The sequence below is a fragment of the Protopterus annectens genome, chromosome 7.part1 (assembly GCF_019279795.1).
Source record: "Protopterus annectens isolate FY-2018-M chromosome 7.part1, PAN1.0, whole genome shotgun sequence".
Classification (NCBI taxonomy): Eukaryota; Metazoa; Chordata; order Ceratodontiformes; family Protopteridae; genus Protopterus; species Protopterus annectens.
The window spans coordinates 339,557,525-339,580,421 of NC_056740.1; the positions used below are offsets into that span (position 1 = coordinate 339,557,525).

General features: G+C 41.3%; 1 protein-coding gene across 2 annotated transcripts in view; it reads right to left on the bottom strand.

Annotated features, from left to right (window-relative positions):
* Positions 1–22,897, bottom strand: part of APPL1 (adaptor protein, phosphotyrosine interacting with PH domain and leucine zipper 1) — a 1,282,591-nt gene that overhangs the window by 672,329 nt on the left and 587,365 nt on the right. The gene's annotated exons all lie outside the window — the stretch shown is intronic.

The window sequence follows — 22,897 nt, forward strand, 5'->3', positions numbered from 1 at the left end:
GAAAAGAAAGGGAAAACTTTATTACCAGTAAATACAAAACATTCATTCATTATTTTATTAAACAAGCAACATCTTTATTAAATTACCATGTATGACATAGGCAATCATACATTTGTATAAATGAAAACAAACTATATTGACATAATTTTTGTTGCAAACATTATATATCACTTATAATCTATCCAGTCATTGTCAGTCAACCATTAGATAGTTCATTCAAATCCTGCCTTCTTTTAAACCTCGTTCCTCATCTGCATGTATTGATCCCATACTTCTCATTTTTTCCCTATGTAATTTACTCCTACCGTTTTCTAAAGATCCCAATTGCAGTTGTTTTATCTCTGTTACTATATTCACTACTTCTAATAAAGTTGGTTTAGACTTTAATTTCCATCTTCTAGTAATTGCTTTTTTGACAGCCACCATAATTAGACACAGGAAGGCCTTACTAAGTCTAGGCTATTCCGATTTCCAATCATAGATAAAAAAATAAATAAAAATTTCCTTAGTTACACCAGTTTGCTCACCCAGTATCTCTGACAGAGCAGTCTTCAAGGAATCTTTAAAATCTGCCAAGTCGTTACACTCCCAGAAAATATGTTACTAGTTTCCTCGTTCTTCCCCATCATACCTCCAACATTTGCTATCTACCTGTGGAAAATGTCTTTGGAGTCTGCTTAGGGTATAAAAATACCTATGTAAACACTTCCAAGCAAAGATCCTAAACCTTCTAGACTTTGCTGCATAACTGGGAGACATACATATATACCCCATTGTTTCTTTGTGAATTGTTTATCCAAGCTCTACTGCCAATCCTTTCTAACCTCCTCTGATTGATCATGCAATATTTTGTGTGCTCTACTAATATTCCTTTTTAACAGCAGCTTCTGTTCTATGAAACTCTGCCAGTGCTGGTCTTTCACTTGGGATCCTCCTATTTCTTTCTCTTTGCCTATACTCTGAAAACAATCCTTGATAGGGAAGGCAATATCTATCCTACAGTCCAAATACATTTTTGGCCTCTTCACGTTCTATTACCTTTCCCTCTCTAATTATTTGCTCCCAATATCTTTGTTCTTTTACCAGTTTTCTACAATAAATTCCAGCCCCCTCTTGCCTATTGTCTGTATCCCTAATTGCAGTCATCCCTATCAGCAGAATCTCCTTTCTCCGTTCCTGTGTTGGCTTAGTTCTTAGAATACTTTCTGCTACTTTATGAATATAATATTCTGCATGGTTATTGTCATTCTCCTTTAAGGATCTGCATCCAAATTAAGGATCTGCATCCAAAATCCAAGTATCTCCTTCTTTCTTGAGCTTCCCCCTGTTTCATCATCATCATCATCCCTTTCCACTTTGAATTACAGGTTTTCTGCTTGTGCTATGTTTAGGAGCTTTAACTGTGTAGCTCTGAAATACTCCTTCAAATCAAGTAAACACAAATTGCTGTGTTCAATTGGAAGAATCAGCTTATCCCACTTGACTCTTGACATCTTCCCCTAACAGATAAAAACCTTTAGTGCTTTATTAACTGCTATCCACAACATCGCTGGTTGATAAAAATATACCTGACCTGTGTATAAAACTAGAGGGACTAAAAACATTTTAACTGGAGATATTCATTCATTATTATCAAATTATCCATTTAATCCAGGTGAAACTCATAGGGGGAGTTGGATTCTATCTTAGCATTCAATGTGTGCAAGGCATAGAAATGAACCAGGATACACACACACATTCAAACAAAGCACACCCCTTCAGGCAATGTGAAGCATCACAGCTAACAGAAACCTATTTATAGTAACAGTTGATTTGCGAGGACGTTTGTTTTGGTAAGTACAAAATGGACTACTACCCTCTTCTACCTCCAGTTTAGCTATCTTTCTCTTCAGCTCTCATACTTACAGGCATGTGTCTGCCTCCTGCCAACATATGCCATAATGTCACTCACCAGAGTTGCACACTGTTCCTAGCCAACCTACCCATCAGTTCATCTCATCCACTGAACAAGCACTGTAAGCAAGAGAGAGAGAAAAACAAAACCTAAAATCAAAATTAAAAACCTAGGAGGACTCTCAGTAATCAAATATGTTATCAACACAACTGTTACATCCTCACAGCGTGTACAACTGGGAAGAATTCCACACATTAATAAAAACTGCCAAAAGGCAGTCAAAGGAAAGTTAAAAGACAAATGCACACAAAGCACTGATGACCAAAAGAAGGCCTGATTCCTGGAATCATGACTAGAGGATCTGAAGCTCTGAGATCCTGTGAACACAGCTGATAGCCAGCAAGAAATGTGTTTTCTAAAAGATGAGTTTTCAGGGCCACTTAAGCTGCATGAGTAAGTGGAGGACTAACAAGCCTCCTAATCTTGAAATTCAAATTCTAAGGAAAAAATTCTTCAAAGCAGGATGGAGACACAGAACACAATTACACACCACTTTAATTGCTGTGATGAGCTACAGACTTTCCTTCCAGTCATAATGAGCAGGTATGTCAGAAACGTACACTTTAACTACAAAGTAACCAACACTCAGGTTACACGGCATCTAAGGTGGCTAGAAGTAATCAGTGTGGTAAACGAATAAGGTGACAGAGGATACTACTCTGCTGAAATGGAGAAGCTCTTTACTAAGCAGAAAGTCTAATGAGTGAAAGGCTTCCTGGCAGTGTCATTCACTTCCAAAACCCTAGTCAAATATCAGCCAGGGTCAAGGGACATCATCAAATAGCCACACCATAAGGTTGGGCCAGTTGTTCCTTGAACTACTGGGGACTTTCTTATCTTGTAGTGTGAGAGTTTCCTGTACTGTCAGATACTCAACAGACTGAACTCCACACCACCATACCCTAGTAGTGGAATCAGGAGGAATACAGGAAATCATTCCCACCATGAGGGAGAGGGATTATATCTTTCATCAACTCTCCCTTAGCCTGCTGCACAAAGAAGAACAGAGGAAGGACTGCAGTCTTTGATGTGACCGACTGATCTCTGACACTCCATTCCAAGAAGAGTATAACAAGATTCCTGAATCCTCATCTCCAGAAGAGGACTGATATTATGGCTTAAGGAGTCCAATAGAAAATTCACTTTCACCAGGATCTGAATGTCTAAGACACTAATGTCTCCATCTATGCCCACTGCCAAACCTGAATCACCAATCTGCATATGTGATACATGCACATTTCAACATGTCTGCCTAAGCATCACATGACAGATATCTTGTCAAACTGTATTAGGGAGGCCTCCAGCACTCCTGCAGAACCTCCGTGGCAAGAAGCACTGTCCAGCGCTACATCAGGTGCATGTGGAGCCCTGAATTTCTATTCCCCCTGCAGTATGGAGAAGTTGAAAAAGCTCCTTAGCCCACCAACAAAGTAATGGTAATCGCAACTTGCAAGAGTTTTAGTTGCAGGAATGAAAAAAAAAAAAAGAGAATGAAGGAGAATTTGGAGACTGCAGTAACATTTTTTGTGCAAGAGTACCATGAAGATTGTGGTTGCTCTTAAACCAAAACAGCATAAATGTTTATGAGCCTGGACCCTCTGTAGCATCCTCACATAGGATGCCAAGGTAATGACTTACTGGGACCCTTTCTGTGGATAGGAATCACTGCAGGGTATTCAGATTACCTCAAACAGATGTAATCCTTCAGATTCAGAAATAATTCCAAGTTTTCAAAGTTTTTAAGCATTCTCCATTGCCTGCAACAGTTGGAGTATGATACCCACAAACAGTAACATGCGGTCCCTCAACAAGGTCACCAAAAGCCATGTTTTTTTTCTTACAAAGCCTCCAATACAATTCCTACAACTGTGGTGTCTCTTCTGTACCTAAAGGGTATACCAAACGGCAATATTCTGTAATGAAAATGTTGGCCACCAACTGAGAACCGAACAAACAACTCATGCGTACACTAGACAATGACATGTCAAAATGGATCCATCATGTCCAGAAACACCATACAGGCACTAAGCAGCAGCAAAAATATGACCTTCCTAGAAAGTCACCAACTGTAACTCAATATATCACATACACTTTGTGATGTGATCCAAGATGGGATAGAAGCCTCACACTACCCTTGAGCAAGAAAGTTTCAGAAGTGAAGCTCATGGTCTCAATCTGAAAGAAAGACATTTTCTAGAGGCTTGAAAGGAGAAGAGACAGAGCCTGTCAAAAGAGCTCTACAGAGACAGCTTGGCCTTTGAGCAGAGCCTTTTATGGAAGAGAACCTAAGAGATTAAAGACTCAGGCCGCCATAACTATGTCCTAGACCACTGGTACCATGACAGTTCTTCAAGCAAATGCAGTCTCAGAGGACTGTCCTTCAAACCCAAACAGCCCTAAATGGTAGCTAGGACTGCTGACTAAAGTGCCTACAAAGAAGCTTCTTTCTCTTTGTGGGCTGGTCTGGCCTGAAAGAACTTTCAACAGTAACAGAGGAGAGGGAAGTGGTCACAGAGGCCCTTCATCATGACCTGCTTCTTTCTTTGGAGATCAGTGACCATATATTTAGGGACCACCAGAAAATGGCATAAAGGATGGTCTCCTTAAGGATATCCTTAATGGAAGACAGCCTAAGTCATATCATCCTGTGCAGGCACTTGACTGAGCATGATGCTCCTGCCATAGCATTAGCAAACGCAAACCCATCCTGTGCAGGCTTGCCTGAGCATGATGCTCCTGCCACAGCATTAGCAAACTCAAAACTGCAGTGCACAAGCAAGCCTATTACAGAAATGTAAACTCACTGTAACAATCTTAGTAGAAGTCTTAAAAGGGCTCAGCCTGACCAAAGAATCAGGAAGGAACAAAATCTTCTCCACTGCCTCACCAAGATGAAGTGGAATATGGGCAGGTGAGACAAAGACATAAAAGATCTAACTAGTAATAAAAGTTAAGTTGGCAAGGTACTGTAGTCTCTAGGACCTGTGCTGGAACAAAGAAATCAAAGCAGCGACTGCTCTAGAATGCCTAGACAGGATCTCATTCTACTCCTCTGGAGGTCTGCACAGGTTACTAAACTTCTGCAGATTGCAGACAGACTGGTACCTATGAAGAGGTCTCTAAAGGTAAAATCCCATTTATCTGACCTTGCTTAAGTATTTTCTCTCACTGCTTTTAAATGGTTTATTGTAATTTGTTGTATATGTGTTATTAATTGCACACCTGTTTTTAACTGGACATCTGTTTTAACTCAATGTATACATGTTATTTATTAATTTGTAGAGTGCTCGATTTCAGCTACCATCACTGAGCACAGGTTTCACAGACAGGATGATTCTGGGGTGCTAGCTTCTTCTCTGCCAGACACTCACTAAGATGTTCATGGGGAGAAGCTCAGACTCTACAGGAAACCTTTTAAATCTGAATATTTCTACAACAAGGAGTGCCATTCCAGAGACCTCTATAAGGAAGTTAGGATTCATAATCCTTATCTAGTCTGAGAAAAGGGCTACTGGGACTTCTTAATGCCTTTTCTGGGATACAGTGTGCGATGAACAATCTCTCCTAGGCAAAGCTCAGGAGTGAAAGGGCAGCACAGCGCCCATTTGATGTACATGAAGCAAAGCATTCATCAAGCAAGTACCACTGGTTGGGCAAGAGCATCAACCTTTTTGGTTACAGCTGCCAAAGACCAAGCAAAGATAGGGTTTGGTTAAGAAACCAGTCCATGCTCCCTAGGTGGGTGTTTCCACATCTTGTGTACAAGTCTCAGACCAGATGCTAAATAACTGTTTGTTACTGACAGCCCATCCCACAAACCCTAGTAAAGGAGGCCCTGATGGACCCTCTTCAACCTGTGCCATCAGGTCTTGCCAAAAAACATAGGAAAGCCTTGATCCTAAATGCAGCCATCAAATAATGGCCAATGAACTAAAGTGCACACTAGTCAGGTCTAAACTCCAGTCAACTATGGCCGACTCTATACTACAGAAAGAAAGAACTCTATCTGTAACTCAGATCAGCCAGGATCAACTGGAAAACTGGGTATGGGAGGAACTAGATGGAGACAGTGTGACCAAATGGTCAACATCTGCTTACCCATCCTGAAGACAGGAAGGTCAGCTGACTTATACCTGTGAGTCCTAGTGAAGGACTTAGAATGCATTAGACAGCATTAGCAAGTCACATGCGTGTGCTACCAGGGAATACCTTATGGTGTAGCTGGGGTGATGCATGTGTAAAAGTATGCAATTGCAGACATGCCCAGCACTCCAAAATCTGTTTTAGCCCAGTGATCATCAAGCAGCCATGGCTTCAGTCCAATGAGAGGAAGTCAGACAACAGCCTAGATGATGGCCCTAGAATACATGGGAAGAAGCTGATGGTCACTATGCAAATTAATAAAAGTGATTAAAAAAAATTCAGACACCTGACAGTGTAAGAACAGTGCTGAAACCTGGAGATGCACTATTCTAGGTAGTTGCGGAAAGGTGCACCTTGAAAGGGTCCCTTATCATCAACTGAGGTGAAGGATGGATGTGAGCTCAAGGGGGAGCTAGTTAAACACAAGGTCCAAGAGGTCATCTCTACGACACACGTTTCTCTGACACACTGCTACTAGTAACTTGCCTTCTACTCCACTGCCTTTTCAGTGTTCCAGCACAGATCTGGGATCAAACAAGGTACAATCCTGCTCATTCCCATGGAGTGCACCCTCAACTGCCACTCTATTAGATGAAAGGCAGAGCAGCATTTCTCTCCTGTCTCAAATGTCTCATATGAAATACGTGCAGTTACTGTATTTCATATTATATTCATCTCTCCAATGTTGCTCGCCTCTGTAAGTGATGTAATCCTTACGACAGCTCTGCCTTCCTCAAAGCCAGTAATCCCCTGGGATCTATGGTCTCCACCAGGGATTCTACAACAGGACCCTAAGCATCTAGACATGTGCCCCACACTTTCTCCACGACAAAGGGCAAGATGGCAAAAATGCAATATTCCTCTGCTGATGCCAGCTCTAGCAGACCTTTATATTTATTAACATCCTGCATACTCCTTCTGATTCTTTCCCAGACCCTTCAAACGTCTGTGTGTGACTCACTTTGACAAGAACTGGACAGTGCCTAGCATTACTGTAATTAATGTTACCTTAATCCAGTGGAATGGCTCTTCTTTTCTTTTTACTTCTTGCAACCAAAATGTGGTGCCGGTCCTTCAGTAATCCTGTTACACAACTCTGCCACAAACACTAATCACTACCAAAATACAATATGTGCACATCACAGTTCAATCTCAGCCTGTACCAGGCCATGACTTGGCCCAAGTTCTTAATGGCACCGCTAGAATTTCCGCCTGAAACATTTCTGTTCCCCCACCCTCTAAGAAACTGTCATAAATAAGTTTCTCCAGTGTTACAGTCTGCAGATGATGAAAGCTCCACAGCACAAAGATAAATGTCATTCTATGTGCCTGCAATGGTTTGATTCCTATGTGATCCAAAAGAAGCACTGTTTAGAGGAGAAGCCAAGCACCAGACAGCTGTAGATACAAATCCAAATTTATTGAGTGTACCAAACACAAAACGTTAAAACCCTAACACAACACAATGCGTTTTTCGCCAATACATCAGACTTCATCAGGTCTGATGGATTGATCTAAAACGCCAGTGTGTTTACGCTTAACGTTTTGTGTTTGGTACACTCAATAAATTTGGATTTGTATCTACAGCTGTCCGGTGCTTGGCTTCTCTTCTAAACAGTGCTTCTTTTGGGTCATTTATTAGTTGTTTGGTTTGCACTGTTCTTCTGGATATTGGTTTATTTGATTCCTATGTGAGCCACACAGAAATAAAACTACAATAACATGCACAAATACTATTACACCCAATACATATCAAAACCCTCAATGCACTCAAGAAAAGAATGTTATTTTGACTGTCGAAACCTGGGCAAGAATGGTGCCGTCACAATTAATTATAGCTACTGCAACCTGAAGGTTCACTGTCTGGACTTGCTTTTGAAGCTGCATTTTTGACCAGCCTGCCTTTTATTAATACTGTCAAGGACCTTTTAACTTGATCTAGTATACATTTAATATTGATTCCATTTTCTGAAAAAGCAACTTTACAGATCTTAGTAATTATCCATAAGTGACTTGAAAGAATGAACTAATGCATTTCTTACTTCTCCAATGCAGTTCAAGAATCAACAAACAGCAATACGGATTTGCTGACCTAATATTTTCAGAATTGCCATTTGAAATAAGAGCTCACTTTTTGAATGATACACTGTATAACTAAAGAATGACCTAGAAACTGAAAACAGTAATCTGAATGGCCAAATAAGTTCACTATATTAGCAGGGACCATTCACATTTTTATATTTTTATTCATGCAATTCTACTGATCCATGGATTGTCAAAACCTTTAAAAATGAGAGACTGCCTTAAGTATTATACATTATGGCTGTGAAAAATTACTCCTTAAAACATACTGATATCCCAGAACATTTTACAGGAACTTAACTTATAGCCTATGATGCACAGGCATTCCATCCAAGGCTGGTTGTTTACCTTTTACAAAAGCTTGCAGGGAGTCCAGCTTCCCCACTATCCTGAATTGCATATAAGGGATATCACAAAATAAACTTTACCCAGCTGCTGCTGTTCTCTGCTGCACACCAGTACTCCCTCTTTCATATCTAATTGCTTAGTACACACTGCAACTATTAGGATATCAACTAATTTGTTCCATGTTACCCTTTAAAATCAGCAACATCTGGTCCAAGACCACAAATTATTGGAGAGCCCACATTCTGCCTCTCAGTAGTCATCTTGGGATTAGTGCTTGTGGTTTGCTCCTGGTGAGAGAAGGAGCATAGGGACATCATTTATTGGAGATTACTGATCACCAGAAAGCATGCTAACTGCTTCATAGGGGCCATTTTGGAATTTGTGCATTCATTTTGCTCCTAGTGAGAGAAGGAGCACTGGGCGTTGATTCCTGATTGTCTCTGACTGGGCATTGGGTATCTGTGTGAGACCTTCCTGATTAGTCTGGTTGCTATTCAAGGCATCTACCAGGAAAAGGATGCAACAAGCCTACAGATCCTTGCATCATCTGGGACAAGACTGTTGATCACAAAACAGCCTGTGCCCTGTTTCACATCTTGGGATTGGTGCTAATGTTTTTCTTCTAGTGAAAGAAAAAGCAAAAGGGCATTGTATCACAGCAACATGAAGCTGTGGTGAGACCAGCACTAATAGCAGCCAATTACGAGAACCTCCACTATTCACTATTCTTGATAACACTAATTCTTTCTTTTCAGTAAATACTGCTTGATTAGCTGCTATCTAATCTAACTTCAGAATATCTCCCTAAATACTTCACCCATAAATCAAGGTCTGCTTTGGTAGTTTGGCAGTGTCGTGCATGACAGGCATCTTGAGTTGGCATTTTTCAAAAGCAGTCTTGAAATTTCACCAACATGTAGTGGTAGACGGGGCAACTGTTCTGCAGTGACAAGTACTGCCCCTAGAGCTGCAAACCAGATACTCTTTACATTATTTTACATTCTCACCACACCGGTCTAATCAATACAAACGGCCTGTTGCCATGGATCTGAACTTTCCCCACTATCTCTGTTACCACCTTGGTAGATATGGGCAACTTGAGGCAATGCAGAAACTGCCTCATGATTGCTGACAACCAGATAATTCTCAAACTGATAAGGTATGTGACAGATGCATTTACACATGCCATTGGAGGCAAAGCTCTCACATAAAAGTACTTCTAATGTCAATAAGGTTGCCAGCAGTACACACCCTGCACCCATCACACACAGTACAGACACATAGACCCACATATGGTGAGGCACTTAAATGTAACCTTCATAAACCCCATAGACTTCTTCGATGATGTACATATAACAAATGCCCTCAGCGGGCCCAAATGCACTCTTTCAAAACAGCACTCACATCAAACACATACAGCCACATTTCTTGGAGCCTCTACTTCTAAGGTCATAAGGCAAGCCAGCACACAATCCAACATTCTGGTCACTGGAGATTCCATTATGAGACACGCAGATGTCCCTCTCACAAGGCTGAGTAGGGAGAAAGTCAGCCAGTTGCTTATCAAGTTACAGGATCCCCCACATACACGTACTCAGGTCACTGGACCACAACTACCAGTATGACTCTGTCATAGTCCACATGGATGTAAATGGCCTGAGAAGTACCACCCTAGGCTATATGAAGAAAAAGTTCTATTGTATATGATCGAATGATGAATTAAAAACACCAACAAAAAAGTTTGAACATACCAAACACAACAAATATCAAATAACATAATATTGAGAAAGGAAAACTATTTTCTCTCCTGATATTAACATTAACCCCTGATAACACAAGCCTCAAATTTGACTGAATAGTGGCAGTGTTACAGTAAGCTTCTTATGAAGGTAAGGTGTAAGATTAGGGTTGAGGGAAGGGGTAGCACTGGGATTAGGGTTAACACCCATTACTAAACCCACTCTAGTAATAGGTGCTAACCCTAACCTAACACTGCTCCTTCCCTCAATCCTAACCCTGCACCTTACCTTCATAAATACCTTCCTGCAGCACTGTCACTACACAAGACACACTCGGACATGCAAACATTCACAAATACATACAAACAACACTATATCTATCCCCTAACCTAACCCTGACCCTAACCCTACAATACATAAACTTGCACACATGCATACAGCACCCATCCTTCATCCATCCACAGCCCTAAACCCCCCCCCACACACACACACACAAAATCTTACCCCCTCTAACTCTGCTTACCTGTCTAGACATTACACACCATGGACATTTCCAACACTCGGCTATCTGTACCATCAACATTAAACCACACATCCTTGCGTTTGTAAAAGAAACACATTTGACAAAATGCAGGGGAACCAAAGAGAGCTATCGTGAAGCTCTCAGAATATATGTCTCAGGCTGGTATGATCCTAGCACTGGGCAGCATTTTTCCTTCTCCAAGGATGATGTTGCAATACAAACAGAGCATAATTGGCTTAGTTTCTGGTGTCATTCTAAGGGGGCGCAATATTTGTCAGCATGGAAGGAGATGGTCAATAGACCATGCTGCTTTGCCAGGGATGGTCTGCACCCCACAACTCCAGGCTTTTGAATATTAGCCAACACATTGTTCTCCCCAAGATTTCCTTTTTAGGCAATGCCAAACTGAAAGTACTTCTGACATAAAACAAAACCAAGAACATCCAAAGATGTTACTGATCATTGCAAAAAGTCTAAACAACAAATTCCACTACCTAAAGGCTCTCCTCACCTTATAGAATGCTGACATCCATGCAGTCACTGAGACATGGTTTAAAGCATTGGAGAGCACACTGGCAGTGGAAGGCTATAATGCCTTCCACACATTTCGACCAGCTACTACACAGACAGGGTAGAGACAGGGTAGAGAGGTCTCAATTTACATCAAAAATAAATATATATCAAGGTTGGTCAAACAGGATGATATACTTGAGATTCTCCATGTTCAAATTACCACAGGCAAAATACCACACCACTTCCTTTCGAGCTACAGGTCACACTCTATGACCCAGGAAACTAATAACACCTATTTAAGCTTGCTAGAAACACTCACCATTCAACCCAATACCATAGTCACAGGCAACTTTAATTACCCCAACATAGATTGGAAATCATATACAACACCAAATGTGCAGGCACAGAGATTCCTGCATTTTTTTAATACAAACTCCCTGGACCAGATTGGCAGTACAGGAACCAGGGGCGCTAATATACTGCATCTGGTCTTTACTAATAAAGAAGCATGCTACACACCCAACTAGTGTAATCTCCTCTTTGGTAAGGTGAGACCAGAAAATGATCTGTTTTGAAGTAAAAATAAAACCCAGAACCCCAGCTAACCCTGGAATGTTCAGGAACTACTCTAAGGCTAACATTTTACTATTAAGTGATAACCTTGCAAAATTTCAAGCCCGCATAATCACTAAGAATACTGCTGCCTAGGGAAAACTGTTCACAGAAACCGTTTAACCACAGCCTCCAAACAGGTTTTGTGCCTCAAGAATGGAGAACAGCAACAGTCATCCCACTGTACAAAGGTGGGCCATCTACACACCCTGGAAACTACAGATCCATAAATATCACTAGTCTCATATGCAAAGCCATGGAAAGAATTGTCTAGGAAATAATCAATAATGACACAAGAAACCTCAAGACATTTGACTCAACCTAATTTGCTTTTGTCAAGGGCAGGTCATGCCTATACAAGCTGATAGGCTTCTTTGAGAAGGCCACCAAAAACAAGGGATGAGTCAGAATGGTTCACACTGCCTACCTTGACCTGGCCAAGACAGATGACACGATACCCCACTCAGGCATTCTTGATGAAACTTAAGAGGTCAGGTATAAACTCTTATGACACCTGGTGGACAGCCACCTGGCTCACAAGCAAGACCCTCGAAGTTAGAATTGGGGAGTCCTTCTCTACAATGAGGCCAGTCACAAGCAGAGTCCCTCATGGAGTGGTCCTGAGACAGCTCCTTTTTGGCATTTACTTCTCTGAAATCAAGGCCAATGCCAAGTGCCTCTGGTTGACCAAATTTGCAAATGACTGAAAATTAGGAGCAGTCATAGAATCCCCCACTGACACTAATTTTCTCCAGGAAGGGCTGATACAGACAAATAGCCATGGACTAAAACTAAATGCCAAGAAATGCATAACAGTATCCTTTGGAAATCACGCACCCCTGGTTACCTATCATAGTGATAACACATCAGTAAGAGTTGACCAGTAATCAGGGACTTAGGGGCACAAAACAGCATTCTAGCCTTTGACCATCACATGCACACAGTAGTCACAAAATCATTCTATGTTGTTTTACTTATAAACAAAGGTATGGCACCTGCGTCCAAGGAGGACATTGTTCCACTATATTGAGCATTCAACAGACCTATCACAGAGTACAATGCCCCTTTTTATACAAACCTAACCAGGCACATCCAACAATTGGAACATCCACAAAGGTTTCTCACTAAAAGAATACACAGTGTAAGCAACATTCGCCTCAAAGCCCCATCCCTGTATTCTGTCTGTTATAGACTGCTGAAGGGAGATACATTCCTGCACACAAGGCATTCATGTGGAGCAGAGTCCTTCCCTCACCCAGTTCAAGCATAACTTGGGAAACTGGATGGGAATAGGAAATTCATCCCAGGTTTGGCAACTATGTCTGTAATGAACAAAGTAAAAAAATCAGTCACGGCTGCTTGCCAAAGTAAACGAAGTCTTTAAAAGCTTTGATTAACTGTAATTTATTTGAAGCGCTTTTCGTTTGCACAATGTGCAAACTTCTTCAGAAAACAGTATAAAAATTTAAAAGTCATATAAATAGTCTCAGGTGTAAACATTTAACCAATCAAGATGAGGCAGAACTTCATTCACTTCTTCCTTAAAGGCACAAAAAACAGAATGCGTTTCCATAAAGAATATATGTACATGTGAAGGTACATCACTAATCCAAGCATGTAATCATAAAAAATTTTTTAAATAAAATTTAAAACTAATTGCTAATGACACAAACTCAAATTATGTATGCTTAAAGGCATATAATGAATACATAATAAATACTAGACTTACAATAACAGTCATTCATCTCCTTAGGCTCTTTACTTTTAAAATACTGCTTAAGGAGCAGCTTTTTGATTGGATTAGTTAATCAAAGCATTTAAAGGCTTCGTTTACTTTGGCAAGCAGCTGTGACTGATTTTTTACTTTGTTTAGTTGTTCAGTGTGCTTTCTTGTTTACCTGCATGTCTGTAATGAACACAGGCAGCCAGTAAATAGTTTACTTCGAAGCCCACTGCTTGTAAATTCATCTCCCAAGCCCCTGTTTAAACTACGAAGGTTTCAGCCCAGAAATTAGTAGTTTATTGGCCATTTTGGGCTAATTTCTATCTCTTTCATTTCCTGCTATAAAACCACATTTGCAAGGTTTTTGTGCTGGTATACAGCTCAGCAAGCTCCTGCCTGGTGTCCTGCAGAGTTCTACAGCAGCAGAGAGACAAAAGAGACTTTGGAGTGATTAAGTATAATTTTTCTGCATTTTCTTGCTGCCTTTAGCTAATTCCGCCTAAAATGCTGATTTTCTAGAGTTTCTGTGATTTAAAAAGTTTGTTTCAGCTACATATTGTACTTATTTTACTGCCTGTATTTAAACAAAGTTGTTTTTGTGTTTAAATTACCTATTAACTGTTGTAGGCTACACACTCAAGTGTGATAGCCATTTCTGTGTGTTTTTTTGATTGTATCTGCTTTATTTTCTGAAAAAAAAACAAAAAAATATATACTTGTTTTTCTGCCTTTCTAAGCTAGTATAGTCCAGTTTTCAGGTTAGTGCTGAATTCAGGGCTGTGTTACAAATTTCTGTGTTTACCCATACCTTACTTGGATAGAAGGAAGTTTCTCTGTTCACTGTGAGAGAGGGAGCTTTGAGCAGCCTATCTGCCCCTGTTGGAGTGGTTTCAGCCCAGAAATTAGTAGTTTATTGGCCAATTTGGGCTAATTTCTATCTCTTTCATTTCCCTGCTATAAAACCCACATTTGCAAGGTTTTGTGCTTGTATACAGCTCAGCAAGGTCCTGTCTGGTGTCCTGCAGAGTTCTACAGCAGCAGAGAGACAAAAGAGAGACTTTGGAGTGATTAAGTATAATTTTTCTGCATTTTCATGCTGCCTTTAGCTAATTCCGCCTAAAACGAAAATTGTTTAGAGTTTCTGTGATTTAAAAAGCTTGTTTCAGCTACATATCGCACTTATTGTACTGCCTGCACTTTAACAAAATCGTTTTTGTGTTTAAATTACCTGTTTAACTGTTGTAGGCTACACACTCAAGTGTGATAGCCATTTCTGTGCATTTAAAGTGTTTTTTTGATTGTATCTGCTTTATTTTCAGAAAAAAAACCCCCAAAAAAATACTTGTTTTCCCGCCTTTCTAAGCTAGTATAGTCCAGTTTTCAGGTTAGTGCTGAATTCAGGGCTGTGTTACAAATTTCTGTGTTTGCCCATACCTTACTTGGATAGAAGGAAGTTCCTCTGTTCACTGTGAGAGAGGGAGCTATGAGCAGCCTATCTGTCCCTGAAGGAGTGGTTTCAGCCCAGAAATCAGTAGGTTATTGGCCATGTTGGGCTACTTTCTATCTCTTTCATTTCCCTGCTATAAAACCCGCATTTGCAAGGTTTTGCTCTCTGGGCAGTGCTGGTTAGCTATGGTATAACTATTCCTGGCTCCACAAAGTCTACTCTTCAATTTTTCCCTTGGAACTAGACAAACTTTCAACTTAAGCACTCAAACCATTCACTTCTCAGCCTGGCACTTGCTCAAAACTCATAGCAAGCACTAATAAACCTTAGCACTAGACCCCTCCCCCCCATACTGTAGAGAAAGAAGGACAAGGCCTTCTATTCGACCTTTCCAGCCAATCAGTAAAACAGCTCACTGTACCTATCCAGGCATGTCCAAAGGGCAGTTTCAGGTGTACTCTCCGGTCCAACTGGTGAATCTGGGCATTTTGAGGCAATGTTACAACTGCCTCATATACACAGACAACTCTCTCCTCCTACCACCAAACACTAATACATGCAAGAGATGCAAGTATACAGCCAAACAGGAGGCTAAGCTCTCTCAACCCAAGATTGGACCAGACAGTCAAGAGGAGAAGGGAATTACTTGCATCACACCACCAGTCTCACATAGACCTATGAAACCAGCAACAGCAAAAAACACACAAATACACGGAGACTTTAAATAAAAATCTGCAAAAGCAACAGAGACCTCCAAAGCAGACATCCAAGCAACCTCCACCCCCCAACACAAACCATGAAACACATACTTCACAAAACCAGTGTGCCACGCAATCATAGCCTTTAAGGCAAAATAACATACCCAACACACTAGTAACAGGTAACTCTATAGTCAGACATACTGACGTCCCACTCACTAGGCTGAACAAGGAGAAGGTTACTGTTAGCTGCCTGTTGGGTACCAGGATCCGCCATATAACACAAGCACTCAGGTCACTCCAGAACAAGTACAAATACGTCTCTGTCATTGTCCATGTTGGTGTGAATGACCTGAGCCATACCTCCCTGGACAACATGAAAAGAGACATGGAAAAGCTCTCTGATCACATAGCCCAGGCTGGTATGACCCTGACCCTGAGTAGCATCCTGCCCTCACCAAGAATGATACGATGGTATAAAGAAAAAATTATCAATTTCAACAATTGGCTAAGCTTCTGGTGTCATTCAAAGGAGATCCAGTGTCTGTCAGCCTGGGATGACAGGCTCGACAAGTCACGCTCCTTTGCTAGAGACGGCCTGCACCTGTCACCTTTAGGCTTTCAAATACTGGCCAAGGCTCTTGCCACCTCCATAGTGCCTTTTTTAAGCAAGGCTCAAAAGAGAAACCCACCGCAGTAAATAGTACAAGTAACAAAAAACTGATGGTAATGCTACTCAATGCCAGAATTCTAAACCTCAAAATGCATGCACTCAAGGCACTCCTCAGTATGGAGTAAATCGATATATGTGCAGTAACAGGAACCTGGTTTAAGGCTCCGGAGAGTACACCCAGCACTACAGGCTACAACTCAGTTCATATATTTCGGACACAAAACCCGGACCGAAATACAAAAGGCAGGGGCGTATCCATATTCATTAGGATACCCACACCTCCAGGTTAGTGGCACAGCAAGATGCTTCTGAGATCATCCACGTGCAACTAACAATGGGCAGAACTGCAATTTATTTATTTTATTATTTATTTTACATTTGTTAACCGGGCTAGTCTAGCTGGATACATATCCGTTTTCAGTAGAGGCCCGAGGAGAAAAGCTCCAAACAAAATGGTAAGTACATGTTTAAATTACTAGTTACAAAACAGAGTTACAAAAAGAGAATACAAGTTACATTTACAGGATGAAAAAAAAATTACATAGATGTTATATAAGACAAAAGAACAAACAGCAGGTTATACATAGCATTGATTTCGCATATACTAATGGAATATAGACTGGATCAAGAATCATCCGCATTACTATTAGGAATGAGAGATTTTAGAGATCTGGATAAGGGAAATGGACTAGGGAGATATGGGACTAGGAGGGTTTGAGATATATAGTTAGTCAGGTTCACGACATGGGCATAGCCATTGTGTTGTGAGATATTCTTTAAGGTTGTTTTTGAACTGATTGTGCGAGGTTGTGAGTCTTAGGTATTTTGGCAGGGAGTTCCACGGCTTGCCAATGGAATTGGCGTAGAGGGCATCCCCACCCGAGTTCTTAGCTTTAATGGTTAGGATCTGGGTGCTGTTGGATGATCGAAGACTATTGAGGTTAGTGTATGGAGTCAGAATGCTGCACAGTGAGGGAGTTCTATCAGGATGGTTGATTATTTTGTAAGCTTCCGTGAGTTGGTTAAGTTTGAGAAGATTAGGCAGTTCCAACCAGCCAAGTTTCCTCAGGTTAAGACAATGGTGGGTTCGATAAGGGGAACCTGTTATAAATCTAGCAATGTGGTTGTAGGCAAGAGAGAGCATGTTAAGTTCACGTTTATTGAGGAAAGAGAGGATCGGGGAAGCATAGAGGAGGGTAGAGAGGAGATGGGTGCGGGCAATAGTTAATTTGGCAGTAGGAGTTAAAAAGTTTTTAATTCTGTACATGGATCCTAGTTTTTTGTTAAAAAGACTTTACGGTTTGGGTAATGTGTATGTCGAATTTGAGCTTGTGATCAATAGTATCACCTAGTAATTTGGTACTGGTGACAGGGGTTATGAGGGTCCCATTGTTGGATTTAACATGGAAGGTTATGTTGTTAGTGTTTGGGAGTTCTTTACCTAGGGGTGAGAAGACGTTGGGGAAGAATAGTAATAATTTTGTTTTAGTTGGGTTGAGTAGGAGTTTCAAATCGGTGAACCATTTTTCAACTAGAGAAAAACAGTGTTGAGTGATGGTTTGGAGATTCGAGAGGGAGACGTCTGAGCAGATTAGGGTGGAGTCGTCGGCATATTGGATGCAGGTGGATTTAGGGATGACTGAGTGAAGGTCATTTATGAAGATGGAAAACAGAAGTGGGCCCAGTATCGAGCCCTGAGGAACACCTATGGTATTAGGGAGCAGTCCTGATATTCTGTTTTGCCACAGGACAGCTTGTTGTCTACCAGTGAGGTAGGCCTTGAACCAGTTTAGTGCTGGAGTGTCCAGATGTAGGGTTTCAAGGGTGTTAAGAAGGAGCTGATGATTGACCATATCGAATGCTTTTGATAGGTCCAGAAAGAGGGCAGAGGATATAAGTTTGTTATTACGATTGTTATTGATGGAGTCAACAAAGGAAAGGAGGGCAGTAGTTGTACTATGGTGGGGAAAAGCCGTGCTGGGAGTTGGACAAGAGATGATTAAAGGTTAGGTAGTGAAGAAGTTGTTTGTGGATGCATCTTTCCATAATTTTCGCTATTGGGGACAGTATTGCTATTGGTCTATAATTTGATGTTTCCATGGAGGTACCTCCTTTGTGAAGCGGAATGATATAAGAAATCTTCCAAATAGAGGGGATGTTCGTCTCAGTTATAGTTCTATTGATAAGGATTGATATGGGGTAGGCTATTACATCAGACTCAATCTGTAAGAATTCCGCTGGAAGGTGGTCAGCCGCTAGGGTGGTTGGTTTGAGTTTTTTAAGAGGCATTATATAAGAGGAAGAGACTGGCTTTAAATTGAAAGGGGTAGGGGTGTCATCATGCGGTTGAGTGGCAGATGGGGGAGTGGAGGTTAGTTGACTGGCTAGAGTTTGGATAGTCTCAGTGAAGAAGGAGTTAAAGGTGTTGGCTACTTCTTCCTGCCCTTTCTCTATCAGTTTCTTGGGGGTTGGGGTGGAAGTTTTACCTGGGTGCAGAATGTTGTTAAAACCTGCCCAGAATTTCTTTGGGTTGTTCTGGTGTTTTTGCTGGAGGTGGCAGAAGTATTGTTTTTTATCTTGGGTAATAGCTGTTTTAGTGGTGTTTCTTAGCTGTTGAAATTTAGTACGATCTTGGGGGTTTTTTGTGGCTCTCCATTTATCCCAGGCTTGGTCACGGAGTTTGATTTTGGTTTTAGTTTCTCTAGTTAGCCAAGGTGCTATACGAACTTTGGGTCTAATTTGCCTATGTGGGGCATGTGAGTCAAGTATCTTAAGGAATGTGTCATTGAAGTGGGACACACTCTCCTCGAGTGGTAGAGTTTTTAGTATGGTCCAGTTGCAGGATTTCAGATCGGCAAGAAATAGTTGTGGGACAAATTTCTTTTTGATTCTGATTAGTCTATATAGGGGAGGGTTAGAAGTTGGGCATTTATGTTTAATAATATAAGTTATTAGGTGGTCACTGAGGTCACTGGGAAGGGTGCCTGTGGTGTAGTTGTTTGAGTCCCTATTAGTAAGGATCCAGTCAATGGTACTTTCTTTTTGAAGAGAATTGCCTATTCTGGTTGGGGATAGGATGTTTTGGGAAAAACCATGTAGGTTGATAGGTTGTGGAGTTGTATGGGTAGAACAGAGAGACCAGTCAATATTAACATCTCCAAGTACTATGGTTTCTTGTGGGTAGCTGGTGGCTAGCCAGCTCAGGGTTTGCTCCAGGTTTTCTGTGTTCTTCCCTGGTGGGATATAGGTTACAATGAGGTTGATGCGTTTGAGTGTTTAGGCAGATCTGTAGGGCAATAATTTCTAGGTTAGAGATTATAGGAGGTTGTAATGGATTCCTAAGGATATTCAGGGTATTTTTAAACATAACAGCTATTCCTCCACCTTTTTTCTTTGCACGATCAGCCCTGAAAATATTATACCCGGGTGGGAGGATCTCTTCATTCTTAGTAGTGGGTTTTAGCCATGTTTCGGTTAGACACATAATGTCAGGGGAATGAGTAGCTATAATGGCGTGAAGGTTGTGAACTTTGTTGTTAATGCTTCTTAGGTTCAGATGTAGTATTAGAAGGGAGTCAGTAGATTTTCGGGTTAATTTATAGGGGTTAGAGTCTGGCACAGTGGTGGGACCTGGGTTAGGGTGAATATCGCCGTCAATGGTTATACGATTTTTCAGGTAAACTAAAAATCTTTGTAATTTAGATAGGATTTTGAGGTTAGTTTTGTTATGTGGAGTTTTAGGGTGATGAAGTGTAGTGTGGACTATTTTGGGGGATACAGTTTTGTCCTGGTAGAGTGAAGGTGGAATAGAAATGACATGGAGATTGGATTGGGAGTTGGTGTGGCGCTTAGGGAAGGGGATACCTATCAGAGTTTGGTTTTCATACGTTGTTAGGAAATAAGTGGTGATGAGAAGTATTGTTATGAGGGGGGTGATAGTATAAATGAATTTGGCCATAATGGAGATAAGGAAAGGGTAGTGGGAGAGGGAAGAGACTTAGTGTAGGATTTGGTAATGGGTGTGGGCCTTGAGGTGGGAGGAGTAGTGGGGTGTGACGAGGGAGCTTTGGATTTGCTAAGGGGGAAAGTGGGAGGGACTGTTTGTTCCTATAAAAGTAGGGGTACTGGGGGCAGGTGGGATAAGGGGGCAGGGAGGGGAGCGAGCCCGAGCGAAGCGGCTGAGCGGGCATACACCGCCAGGAGATTCGCAGGGTCTTAGAGGGAACAGTAGTTGAGAGCAGAACTCAGCACAGAGGAGTTTCGACTACAGTTCTTTATAATGATGCAAGGAAAGAAACAGTTTTCCAGGCTTTATAGTACTTAAAATATTCTAGTGGCACTGCCAGGTTCCTGAGACTAGAACGCTATACTTAGCTATTAATAAGATAATAATGCCTTGAGTTTACCCTGTATTTTAAATAGTGATTAGGTTGCAGGTTTTGTTTTCTTTTTGAAGGTAAGTACTGGTCATAGCATTCGCTGTAGTTTTAGTCCAGATGGGCGCAATTTTGGGTCTTGGGAACCACGCGTTGTTAGGTAAGAGAGGGGGGCTTCCTGTGATACAAGGGAAAGAGATAGGAATATTAGAATTACTAAGGTTGAACTGGTAAAAGCAGACTAAGACAGCTTTACGGTTAAACCGCATACAGTCTGGAGACTGTGTTTAAAACAGTATATAAACAGTGCATGTTACAGACAGTATCACATCAATAGCATTATGTGAGTCATTTACAAATAAGCCAGTTTGCAAGGTTTAGACTTGTGTCACTAGACAATTTTAACCAAGTACAGCACAAAGCAGTATTGCAAGTTTAGGCAACAATCTCTAGTTAGTTTTGAGAAAGGTACAGCACAATGAAAGTCATTAGGTGAGTTTGAAAGTCGCCGACTTTGCACCAAAAACACGTGCACAAAAACCAAGTCGCTTAGTAGTTATGAGCAAAATGACACCAAATATACGCTAAATACACATTCAGATACTATATAATAGCTTCAAATGACTTCAGACCTAGTCGCTATGTGTTTTGATAAAAAAGACACCAGATGTGCGTCTACAACACGTGCAAACCTTTGCGTTGGATCATTCACAGCTACAGCTAGCAAGCAGGCACGCCACAGTGAAATCTAGTATCAGCAGTACAGAAATAACACTACAATGCAAAGCAAAACGCTCCAAATCACACCCGTAGTCACTCAATTAAGGTTATTAGTCGATATATGAGTTACCTGTAGGCCTGGCGATACGACCGGGCAAGAGAACAGACAGAACCAAATGCAGTTCAGTTTAAAGTTAGCGGTGAACCAGCAGGACTATTTGTTAACTTCCTGACGTCAGCATACACCGCCAGGAGATTCGCAGGGTCTTAGAGGGAACAGTAGTTGAGAGCAGAACTCAGCACAGAGGAGTTTCGACTACAGTTCTTTATAATGAATGCAAGGAAAGAAACAGTTTTCCAGGCTTTATAGTACTTAAAGTATTCTAGTGGCACTGCCAGGTTCCTGAGACTAGAACGCTATACTTAGCTATTAATGAGATAATAATGCTTTGAGTTTACCCTGTATTTTAAATAGTGATTAGGTTGCAGGTTTTGTTTCCTTTTTGAAGGTAAGTACTGGTCATAGCATTCGCTGTAGTCCAGATGGGCACGATTTTGGGTCTTGGGAACCACGCGTTGTTAGGTAAGAGAGGGGGGCTTCCCTGTATTTTAAATAGTGATTAGGTTGCAGGTTTTGTTTTCTTTTTGAAGGTAAGTACTGGTCATAGCATTCGCTGAAGTTTGTAGTCCAGATGGGCGTGATTTTGGGTCTTGGGAACCACGCGTTGTTAGGTAAGAGAGGGGGGCTTCCTGTAGGCCTGGAGATACGACCGGGCAAGAGAACAGACAGAACCAAATGCAGTTCAGTTTCAATTGCAGTTCAATTCAAATTGTAGCTTGCTACAGATCACCCACCATGTCCCAAGACCCCCATTCCGCATTTCTGGAAACACTGGGAAACATAAAGGTCCTACTGAACACCCTGATATTGGGTGATTTCAATTACCCAAACATTAACTGGGAGAACTACTCAAGTACTAACTCCCTTGCCCAACAGTTTCTAGAGTTTATAAACTCAAACGCCCTGGATCAACTGGTCAACACCCCCACCAGAGGTGACAACATATTGTACCTGGTCATCACCAACACTGTTCCACACTGGAGGTCAACCTCTCACTGGTTAGATCTGACCATAAACTAATAACTCTGGACATCCACATTCTGCCCCCACCCCTGGTCAAAGAAACCATTGTGAAAAACTTTTCAAAAGCAAACTTCATGTTACTTAAGACCGAGGTGGAAAGTTTCAAATCCCCCATGCTAAAGGATAACGCTGCCCAGGCTGCAAAATCCTTTACTAATGCACTCTACGGGCACCTACAAGGATGCATGGATCATGCAGGTCT